Source organism: Hylobates moloch, unplaced genomic scaffold, assembly GCF_009828535.3.
Source record: "Hylobates moloch isolate HMO894 unplaced genomic scaffold, HMol_V3 SCAFFOLD_19, whole genome shotgun sequence".
NCBI classification, from domain to species: Eukaryota; Metazoa; Chordata; class Mammalia; order Primates; family Hylobatidae; genus Hylobates; species Hylobates moloch.
In genome coordinates this window covers 40,402,756-40,413,608 of record NW_026652294.1, presented here as the reverse complement: position 1 = coordinate 40,413,608, position 10,853 = coordinate 40,402,756, and the positions used below count along the sequence as shown (strand labels likewise).

The 10,853-nt window shown below is 40.7% G+C and overlaps 1 protein-coding gene across 2 annotated transcripts in view; it reads left to right on the top strand.

Annotated features, from left to right (window-relative positions):
- STX8 (syntaxin 8) overlaps positions 1-10,853 on the top strand; it is a 312,508-nt gene that overhangs the window by 167,871 nt on the left and 133,784 nt on the right. The window lies entirely within an intron of this gene.

The following is a 10,853-nucleotide window of genomic DNA, read 5'->3' as shown; positions in this document are numbered from 1 at the left end:
GAACTCCTGACCTCAAGTGATCCACCTGTCTCTATCACCCAAAGTGCTGAGATTAGTCGTGAACCACCGAGCCCAGCCTGTGAATTATTTAAAGTAAGGTGAGGGTGTCTCGTAATGCTTCTGTATACTTTGGCATCTGTCTCCTAATCTATCTCCTAATATTCTTCTGTGTAGGATGTTTTCCTATACAACTGCAGTGTCATTAGCATATCCAAGAAACTTAATTTGATATAGTAATAATGACTAATATGGAGTTTCTATTTAAATTGCTCCCATTGGCCCAATAAAGTCTTTCATCACTTTTTTTTGAGGGGTGCTCCAGCAATCAGATTACAGATTGCATTTCACTGTTTTGCCTCTTTAATGTCTTTTAATTTAAAATACTTCCCCCCCCTTTTTTTTTTTTTTTGAGATGGAGTCTCTGTCTGTCGCCCAGGCTAGAGTGCAATGGTGCGATCTTGGCTCACTGGAACCTCTGCCTCCCAGGTTCAAGTGATTCTCCTGCCTCAGCCTCCCGAGTAGCTGGGACTACAGGCACCCGCCACTGTGCCTGGCTAATTTTTTTTTGTATTTTTAGTAGAGACAGAGTTTCACTATGTTGGTCAGGCTGGTCTCGAACTCCTGACCTCGTGATCCACCTGCCACGGCCTCCCAAAGTGCTGGGATTACAGGCATGAGCCACTGCACCCACCCTGTGTTACACTTTTTTTTTTTTTTTTTTTTTTGAGACGGAGTTTCACTCTTGCTGCCCAGGCTGTAGTGCAATGGCGTGATCTCAGCTCACTGCAACCTCTGCCTCCCAGGTTCAAGTGATTCTCCTGTCTCAGCCTCCTGAGTAGCTGGGATTACAGGCACCTGCCACCACGCCCAGGTTAATTTTTGTATTTTTAGTAGAGACGGGGTTTCATCAGGTTGGTCAGGCTGGTCTTCAACTCCTGACCTCAGGTGATCCACCCGCCTCAGTCTCCCAAAGTGCTGGGATTACAGGCGTGAGCCACTGCGTCCACCCTCCTGTTACACATTTTTAAGCCTAGATGAAAGACCTTGGTTTATGGTCAGGAGGAAGTAGGACAGGAGCCTGTGTTTTTTGCCTAACCTGGCCCATCTGGCTGTGTATAAGGTGTGAGCGAGTGTGGCCAGGGGGAATTTCTGCCAGGCAAAGGAGCTTTTTCTGTGTCCCCAAAGCCTGGTTGGTTCCCAGAGGCTCCACTTTGATCTGCGGGAGTTCTTGCAGCTCCCTGCCACGGGATGCCATAGGCAAGGCATTACCTTTCCTTTAAGAAGTCACAGATTGGTTTTTCCTTGTGTCCCTGTTCTCTGGAATGTATCTTTTCCTAGTGTACAGTATTATCAGAGGTCACCACCACCCCCCATTTTTGGTTTCCATTGATAAATTTGAGTATGATATCAATTATAGGGAACAGAGGGAATTAAACTAATACCCTCAAGAAAAACTCTTTCTTTACTATAGATTTTTTTTAACATTTGTCTTCAAATATTACTAAAAACATAAGCAAAAGGCATAATAACATAATGACTTTACTACTGCCATTATGAGTCCGTTATGAGTATAAAAAGGCACCAAATTCATCTGAAAATATATAGCAAACTCTCTCTCTCTATATAGAATGTATCGAGGCTGTAATTGAGAGTAGAAAAATGATGAAGTATTATTGGAGTCGGGTATTTTGACACCATGTAATATTTCTTAATCCTTGTGATTCTGTCATTTTTCTGGTATACTTTACGTTGTTCCATTTTGTCCATTCTGTGCTGGAATGTCACTCGATATCTCAAATTAACATGTGAATGAAATATAAGCTCCTTCCTGAAACCAAATGCAAGTACTGGCCATGATATCAGTTTCTCTTTGGAGGCTCTACGGTCAGGAATCTGAACTAGTCAGCTGGTTGTTTCACAACCTATACTCTGAAACCTGTATTTAATTTGCTCTTAATAGACTGTGGTTGTAGGGGAATTCCCACCTTGGTAGTGCCTGGTCTGCAGAGTGGGAATTCCCCAAGGCTCTCTGGCCTAGGAAATCTGAGGTCATCATAACTGACAAGTGGAAGTCTATTAAAAAAAAATTTGGCAATCTGTTTCAAAGTTTATGAGGCAGTCATAATCACACTTTGTTAAGGAAATGATTAAAAAGAACCAGTGATAATGGAGGAAAGAATTTATAGACTCATTATTTAGAAATATAGAAACATTCTAAGTATCCAACAATGGGCTAGTATTTCAGGAATGGTTATTTTATGGAATGAATATTTTGTAACAATTAGAAATTATAACTGAAGACTGTATAGCTACATGAAAGAATACAAATGATATCACTTGATGGGGGAGGCTTATATATTGCAATTAAATGAAAATGGATGGTTTTTGTTTTTTTTTTTTCTTTGAGATGGAGTTTTGCTCTTGTTGCCCAGGCTGGAGTGCAATGGCATTGTCTTGGCTCACTGTAACCTCTGCCTCCTGGGTTCAAGCAATTCTCCTGCCTCATTCTCCTAAGTAGCTGGGATTACAGGCATGCGCCACCACGCCCAGCTGATTTTGTATTTTTAGTACAGATGAGATTTCTCCATGTTGGTGGGGCTGGTTTCGAACTCCCGACCTCAGGTGATCCGCCCACCTTGGCCTCCCAAAGTGCTGGGATTACAGGCATGAGCCACCACGCCCGGCAAAAATGTATATGTTTGTCAGATTGTAGTGAACACATGGGGGAATTACACTGTTGTTATACTGGGGTATTTGGATAATGTTTACTTTTTCCCCTCTCATTTATAAACTGCTATTAAATAATTTTTATAACTTAAAAAGTGGAGTTGTTTAGGCCGGGCGTGATGGCTCACGCCTGTAATCCCAGCACTTTGGGAGGCTGAGGTGAGTGGATCACCTGAGGTCAGGAGTTCGATACCAGCCTGGCCAACATTATGAAACCCTGTCTCTACCAAAAATACAAAAACTTAGCTGGTGTGGTGGCAGGCACCTGTAATCCCAGCTACTCGGGAGGCTGAGGCATGAGAATCACTTGAACCTGGGAGGTGGAGGTTGCAGTGAGCCGAGATCACACCACTGCACTCCTGCTTGGGCAACGAGAGTGAAATAATGTCTCAAAAAAAAAAATAGAGTTGTTTAGAAACAACAACTAATAAAGAGTAGAAGTTTACCAACCAAAATGAAAAACTTTGTGTTTGGTCTAGATTAAAACATCAATCCCTGCAAGTGTTGACTACTAGTTTTCGTTGGTCTAATCTGCTGCAGATTTGTTGATTTACCACTGAGTCATATTATGAATATTTATAAACTTCCAAAGAAATCTACCTAGCAACCCAGTTAACATATAACATCTGACATACTGTATTTCTTGTCAGACAAGGAATATTTTGCACTTGATTTTCTTATAGTAACAGAGGCTAATAGCCCTGGATTTTGTGTTATGTATTGTGGCGTTAAGATGTATCACGCAATACTGATTGTATTCGGTTGCGTGAGAATAGTGTACCAAGCTCAGAGTCAAGTACAAAGCCAAGTACAAAGCATGATTGTTACTGTGGACTGTCTTGACAGAGAATGAGGCACAGATCATAAAAATGCCCACTTTTTGGCCGGGCGTGGTGGCTCACGCCTGTAATCCCAGCACTTTGGAAGGCTGAAGCGGGCGGATCACGAGGTCAGGAGATCGAGACCATCCTGGCTAACACGATGAAACCCCATCTCTACTAAAAATACAAAAGATTAGCCGGGCGTGGTGGCAGGCAGTCCCAGCTACTTGGGAGGCTGAGGCAGGAGAATGGCGTGAACCTGGGAGGCAGAGCTTGCAATGAGCCGAGATCACACCACTGCACTCCAGCCTGGGTGGCAGAGCGAGACTCTCAAAAAAAAAAAAAAAAAAAAAATGCCCGCTTTTACATATGCTACTGTAAATAAACTCAGCTGTGTTCAATGCTGATGAGACAAAGACTGAAGCGATATGTCCAAGTCCTCCCATCATGTTTTTAGGAAGACTGCTATGCCCAGAGCATCAGGATGTCACAAGATCTGGAAATCACTTCCTTTGAGGGTTTGCTAAAGTTTGGATCTAAGTATCTTTAACCTAGAGGAGAAGACCAAGGAGATATATGAGGAAAATTATGAAGGAAAGAACACTGATATTGTATTGGTCTAGAAATACTTAAGGGGCGCCTGTAATTTCAGCTACTTGGGAGGCTGAGGCAGGAGACTTGCGTGAACCCGGGAGGTGGAGGTTGCAGTGAGCCGAGATCGTGCCATTGCACTCCAGCCTGGGCAACAAGAGTGAAACTCTGTCTCAAAAAAAAACAAAAAAAGAAGAAAAAAGAAAAAGAAATACCTAAGGTAGAGGTTGAGAGCAGGCAGAATTTTAGCTCAGAATAAAGGACTTTATAATTATCAGAGTCACCCTCTTAACTCAGCCATGGAACTGATTTTCTCATGAGTTTCCATGTTACCAGTCTCTGGGAGGGTTTAGTGAAAGATTAACCATCCCACTGCCAGGGATGTTATAAGAGGGGAAGGAACTACAAGGTGATTGCATGACTCTTGCAGGTCTGAAATTTTGTTATTCTAAGGCATTTGTTTTGTCTTGCCTGCCTGCCCGCCTGCCTGGCTCCCTCCCTCCCTGTTTCCCTCCCTCCTGATTTCCCTTCCTCCCTTCTGTGTGTTTTGACAGCTGTACCCATTTGTGTGAATTTGTATGACCTTTAGAACATTTCCATCCTCCCAGAAAGTTTCCTCATGTCCCTTTCTAGTCAAGCACCCCAGAGGCAACCACTTTCTGATGTCTATTTTGTAGGCTAGGTTTATCGTTGTATTTCTTATAAATGGAATCACAAAGCATATAGTGATTTTTGTTTTCTTATATTTAGCCAACAAAACTCTTTTTGAGATTTAGACAGTTGTGGCATACATGAGTAGCTCATGCATTCTATTGCCGAATAGTATTCCATTTAACAGATATACCCCAATTTGCTTTTCCATTCTCCTAATGATGGATATTTGGGTTGTTTCTAGTTTGGGGCCCTCATGAATAAGGTTGCTATGTATATTTTTTTGTACAGGTTTTTTTTTTTTTTTTTTTTTTTTTGAGAAATAGGCTTTTATTTCTGTTTGGTAAATACCTAGTAGTAAGCCAGGCATGGTGGCTCACGCCTGTAATCCCAGCCGAGGCAGGTGGATCACCTGAGGTCAGGAGTTCAAGACCAGCCTGGCCAATATGGTGAAACCCCATCTCTACTAAAAATTCAAAAATTAGACAGGCGCAGTGGCGCGTGCCTGTAATCCCAGCTACTCGGGAGGGTGAGGCTGGAGAGTTGCTTGAACTCGGAAGCGGAGGTTGCAGTGAGCGGAGATCGTGCCACTGCACTCCAGCTCCAGGGCGGTAATAGAGCAAGATGCCACCTCAAAAACATAAAACAAAAAAACAAAAAACAACCTACGAGTGAAGTTTCTGGGTAAGATGCTAGATATATGGTTAACTTGATGAGAATTGACAAACACTTGTACAGCGCCCTTTGTGCCATGTTTTCCCCCAACAATTAGTATTGTAAGTCTTTAGTTTGCACACTGTAGTGAGTGTGAAGCAGTATCTTATTTTGGTTGAAATTTGCATTTCCCTAATGACTTAACAATATTTGAGCTGTTTTTCTTTTATTAGCCATTTGTGTATCTTCTTCTGTAAAACATCTGTTCAGATCTTTTGCCTATTTTAAAATTAGCTTTTCTTTATTGTTAATATGTAGGAGATCTTTATATACTCTAGATACAAATACTATGTCAGATATATGTTCTACAAATATTTTCTACCATTCTGTGGCTTATTTATTAATTTTTGTAATAGTATCTTTGGATGAGCAGAGAATTTCTCTTGATAGAGAATGAGGCACGGATCATAAAAATGTCCACTTTTACATATGCTGCTATATATAAACACAACTGTGTTCAATGCTGATGAGACAAAGACTGAAGCCATGTGTCCAAGTCCTCCCATTACATTTTAGGAAGAATAGTATGCCCAGAGCATCAGGACGTCAGAAGATCTGAAAATCACTTCCTTTGAGGAGTTGCTAAATCAGATTGACCAATTTCTTTTCTTTTGTGGATAGTCTTTTTATGTCCTGTCCAAGAAATTTTTGCCTAGCTACTCCAGGCTATAAAAATTTTCTGTCTCTCTTTTTCTTTTTCTTTTAGAAGCTTTACAGTTCTAGGTTTTACAGTTAAGTCTATGAACCATCACAATTTTTTTTTTTTTTTGGTATGGAGAGAAAAAGGGGTTGAGGGGTTTTTTATTTCCTCATACATATATCCAGTTTTTCCAGCACCATATGTTGAAAAGAATTTTCTTTCCTTTGTTGAGAATTGAGCGTGTGCGTGTGTGCACGCATACACACACACACACACACGCCCCCGTCTATCTGGACTCTGTTTTGTTCCATTGATATGTTTGTCCTTATTCTAATATCAGACTGTCTTGATTAGTATATATTTATAATAATTGTGAATTTTGGTAACATAATACCTCCAACTTTGTTTTTTTATTTTGTTTTTTTTTTTGAGATGGAGTCTCACTCTCTTGCCCAGGCTGGAGTGCAGTGGCTGCGATCTTGGCTCACTGCAAGCTCCGCCTCCCGGGTTCACGCCATTCTCCTGCCTCAGCCTCCCGAGTAGCTGGGACTACAGGCGTCCGCCACCACGCCTGGCTAATTTTTTGTATTTTTGGTAGAGACAGGGTTTCACCATATTAGCCGGGATGGTCTCGATCTCCTGACCTTGTGATCCACCCGCCTCGGCCTCCCAAAGTGCTGGGATTATAGGTGTGAGCCACCGTGCCCCACCTGTTTTTGTCAGGATTATTTTGGCTATTCTAAATAATTTTCTTTGTAAATTTTAGAATTGGCTTGCAGGTTTCATTTTAAAAGCCTGCTAGAATTTTGATTAGGATTGCATTCAGTCTATAAAATTCTGTACAATATCTGTCAATCAAAAAAATGAACCAATTGTGTTCTCTCTTATAAATGAGCAACCAATATATGAAAACAAAAAACAGAAAAACAAAAAATAACAAATGAGAGTGAGGATACCCCAGTGGAGAAAAAAAGGAACCCTTATATACTGTAGGTGGGAATGTGAACTAGTACAGCTATGATGGAGAACAGCGTGGGGGTTTCTCAGAAAACTACAGATAGAACTACTATATGGGTCAGGCCAGGTCTCCTTTTTTTAGGCCTTCTTTCATTTCTCCCAGCAATGTTTTATAGTTTTTATTATAGAGGTCTTACACATCTTCAGTTAGATTTATTTCTAAGTATGTAATATGGCTTTTGATGCCGTTATAATGGATTTTTTTGCTTTTATTTTTTCTCCATTCTTTATCACTGATATATAGAAATATATTATTGCCTTTTACTATTGACTTGGTATGTGCAAATTTATTAGATTTACTTACTAGTTCTAGTAGTTTTTAAACAGACTTTATCATTTTCTGGGTGTACAATCATGTCATCTGCAAATGCAGCTTTACAGCTTCCTTTCATACCTTTTTGCTTTTCTTCCCCCGCTGCCTTATTGAACAATGTGGGACTTCTAATAAAATGTTCAACAAATGCTGTCAGAGCAGACATCCTTGCCTTGTTCCTGATCTTACAGAAAAAATGTTCCATGTTCCAGCTGTAAGTATGATGTTAGCTCTGAGTGTTTTTAAATGGATGTCCTTCCTCAGGCTGAAGAAGTTCCCTTTCATTTCTCTTTTGCTGAGAATTTGTATCATGAATGGACACTGAATTTCGTCATACCCTTTTCTTTTGCTGTATTTATTGAGATGATCATACTATTATCTCCTTGAGTCTAATCATGGAGTTTACATCTTTCTTCTTTACTAATATATGCATTTAGAGCAATAAACTTCTCCCTAAGTACTGCTTTAGTAGCATCCCAAAAACTTTTGTGCTAGGTTATTGTCTTGTTCTATTCAAGCTGCTGTAGTAAAATGCCATCAGCTGGCTGGCTTATAAACAACAGAAATTCTCACCATTGTGGAGGCTGGGGAGTGAAGGTCAAGTGCCTATAGATCTGGTGTCTGGTGAGGATCTGTTTCCTGGTTCACAGACAGCTATCTTCGTTATAACTTCACATGATGGAAGAAATGAGGGCGCTCTCTAGCACCTCTTTTATAAGGTCATAAATCTCATGCATGGAACGGGATTCATTCATTCATGCGGGCTTTACTCTCATCACCATTCACCTCCCCAAAGGCCCCACATCCAAATATCATCACACTGGTGATGAGGCTTCAACATAATTTTGAAGGCACACAAACATCCAGTCGATAACAGTTGTTCTTCTTACTCATTTCAGTATATTTTCTGCTTTCTCTTGTGATTTCATCTTTGCCCTGTGGGGAAATCAGAGGTGTTTTCCTTAATTTTCAAATATGACAGAATTTCCCATTTTTGACATGTGTCCTTTCATCATAATGAAAAGTTCCTTTTTATATCTAATAATACTCCTTTTCTAGAAGTCTGCCTGGTCTGATATTAATATAGCTTTGCCAGCTTTCTCATACAAACACTATGCTTTATAGTGAGTTTCATAGCAAAGTATATAGTTGTGTCATCTTTTTCTAAAAATCTTGCTGGGGGAGGGATAGCCTTAGGAGAAATACCTAATGTAAATGACGAGTTGATGGGTGCAGCAAACCAGTTTGACACATGTATACCTATGTAACAAACCTGCACGTTTTGCACATGTACCTAGAACTTCAAGTATAATTTAAAAAAGAAAATCTTGCTTGATATCCTTTGTCTTTTAATTGAAAAGTTTAGTCTGTTTACATTAATGTGACTATTGATATAGCTGAATTTAAGCATGCCAGATAGATACTGTATTTCTGTTCTTTTCGTCCTGTCTATCCTTTGTTCCTCATTACCCCTTTCCTGAATCATACATTTTTAGTATGTAATTTTATTTCTTCTGTTAATTTTTATTTTAAAACTATACCTCTTGGTAGGGCATGTGTGTGTGTGTGTGCATGTGTGTGTGTTTTCTTGGTTTCTTTTTTGAGTTATTGCTTTAGAGCTGAGTTGTTCGATACATGTGGCTATTTAAATTTTAATTCATCGAAATATGAGAGAATTAAAATATGTTCTGAGTATTGTATAGAAAATGAATTAAAATGAATCAGGACTAGAAAGAAGGATAAGTTAGGACATTGTTTGTTTGTTTGTTTGTTTTTTCCCCCAAGACAGAGTCTTGCTCTGTCACCCAGGCTGGAGTACAGTAGTGTGATCTCAGCTCACTGCAACCTTCACCTCCTGGGTTCAAGCAGTTCTCCTGCCTCAGCCTCCCAAGTATCTGGAATTACAGGTGCACGCCACCATGCCCAGCTAATTTTTGTATTTTTAGTAGAGAAGGGGTTTCACCATGTTGGCCAGGCTGGTCTCAAACTCCTGACCATGTGATCCGCCTGCCTCGGCCTCCCAAAGTGCTGGGATTACAGGCGTGAGCCACCAGCCCATTCATTGTCTTTATCTTTTTATATTTATTTTATCTTGCTGTATACAAGGCATTCTCCTAGGGGTGGGAGGTTTAAGAACGAATAAAAATTAGTTTATATCATAATCTTCCTGTTAAAGATATGTAAACAAATTGATAGAATATAATTATACGGTCTATAAGTAAGAAGTTTGTAGGAAGTGCCGCAGGAGGCAAGAAGCAGGAGCGCCCAACTCCTTTGTGACTTTCAGATACGATTCTTTTTGCATGGGTTGCCTTTTTCCTGCTTTTTCACCCATGTAGCCTTTAGAATTCAGCTCACACATCATTCTGGAAACTTATTTGATTTCCTTGTTTGCTTTACTTAATGCTTTAAGAAAAATGGTGACTGGTATTGAACAACACATCTCCAAAGCAGTCACTATAAAAACAGGAAGGAGGGAGAAGGAGGGAGGAAAAAAATGAAAAACACAATAGTCATACATCCCTTGACAGGGATATGTTCTGAGAAATGTCTTGTTAGGTAGTTTTCTCATTGTGCGAACATCATGGAGTGTACTCACACAAAACTAGATGGTAAAGCCTACTACACACCTAGGCTATATGTATGGTATGGCCTATTGCCCCTAGGCTGAAAACCTGTACAGCATGTTATTGTATGTAAGCAGTTGTAACAAGATGGTAAATATGGCCGGGCGCAGTGGCTCATGCCTGTAATCCCAGCCCTTTGGGAGGTCGAGACGGGTGGATCATTTGAGGTCAGGAGTTCGAGACCAGCCTGGCCAGCATGGTGAAACCCCATCTCTACTAAAAATACTAAACATACAAAAATACAAAAATTACAGGTGGTGTGCACCTGTAATCCCAGTTACTTGGAAGGCTGATGCAGAAGGATCACTTGAACTTGAGAGGCAGAGGTTGTGGTGAGCTGCTATCACGCCACTCCACTCCCGCCTGGGCAACAAGAATGAGACTCCGTCTCAAAAAAAAAAAAAAAACATTCTGGCTGGGCGTGGTGGCTCACACTTGTAATCCCAGCACTTTGGGAGGCCGAGGTGGGCGGATCACGAGGTCAGGAGATCTAGACCATGGTGAAACCCTGTCTCTACTAAAAATACAAAAAATTAGCCAGGCGTGGTGGCGGGCGCCTGTAGTCCCAGCCACTCGGAGAGGCTGAGGCAGGAGAATGGCGTGAACCCGGGAGGCGGAGCTTGCAGTGAGCCGAGATCATGCCACTGCACTCCAGCCTGGGCGACAGAGCGAGATTCCGGCTCAAAAAAAAAAAAGATAGTAATTACTAAAAGATCCCTCAAGCTTAACAAAAAACATTAAAGTTTTGGTGA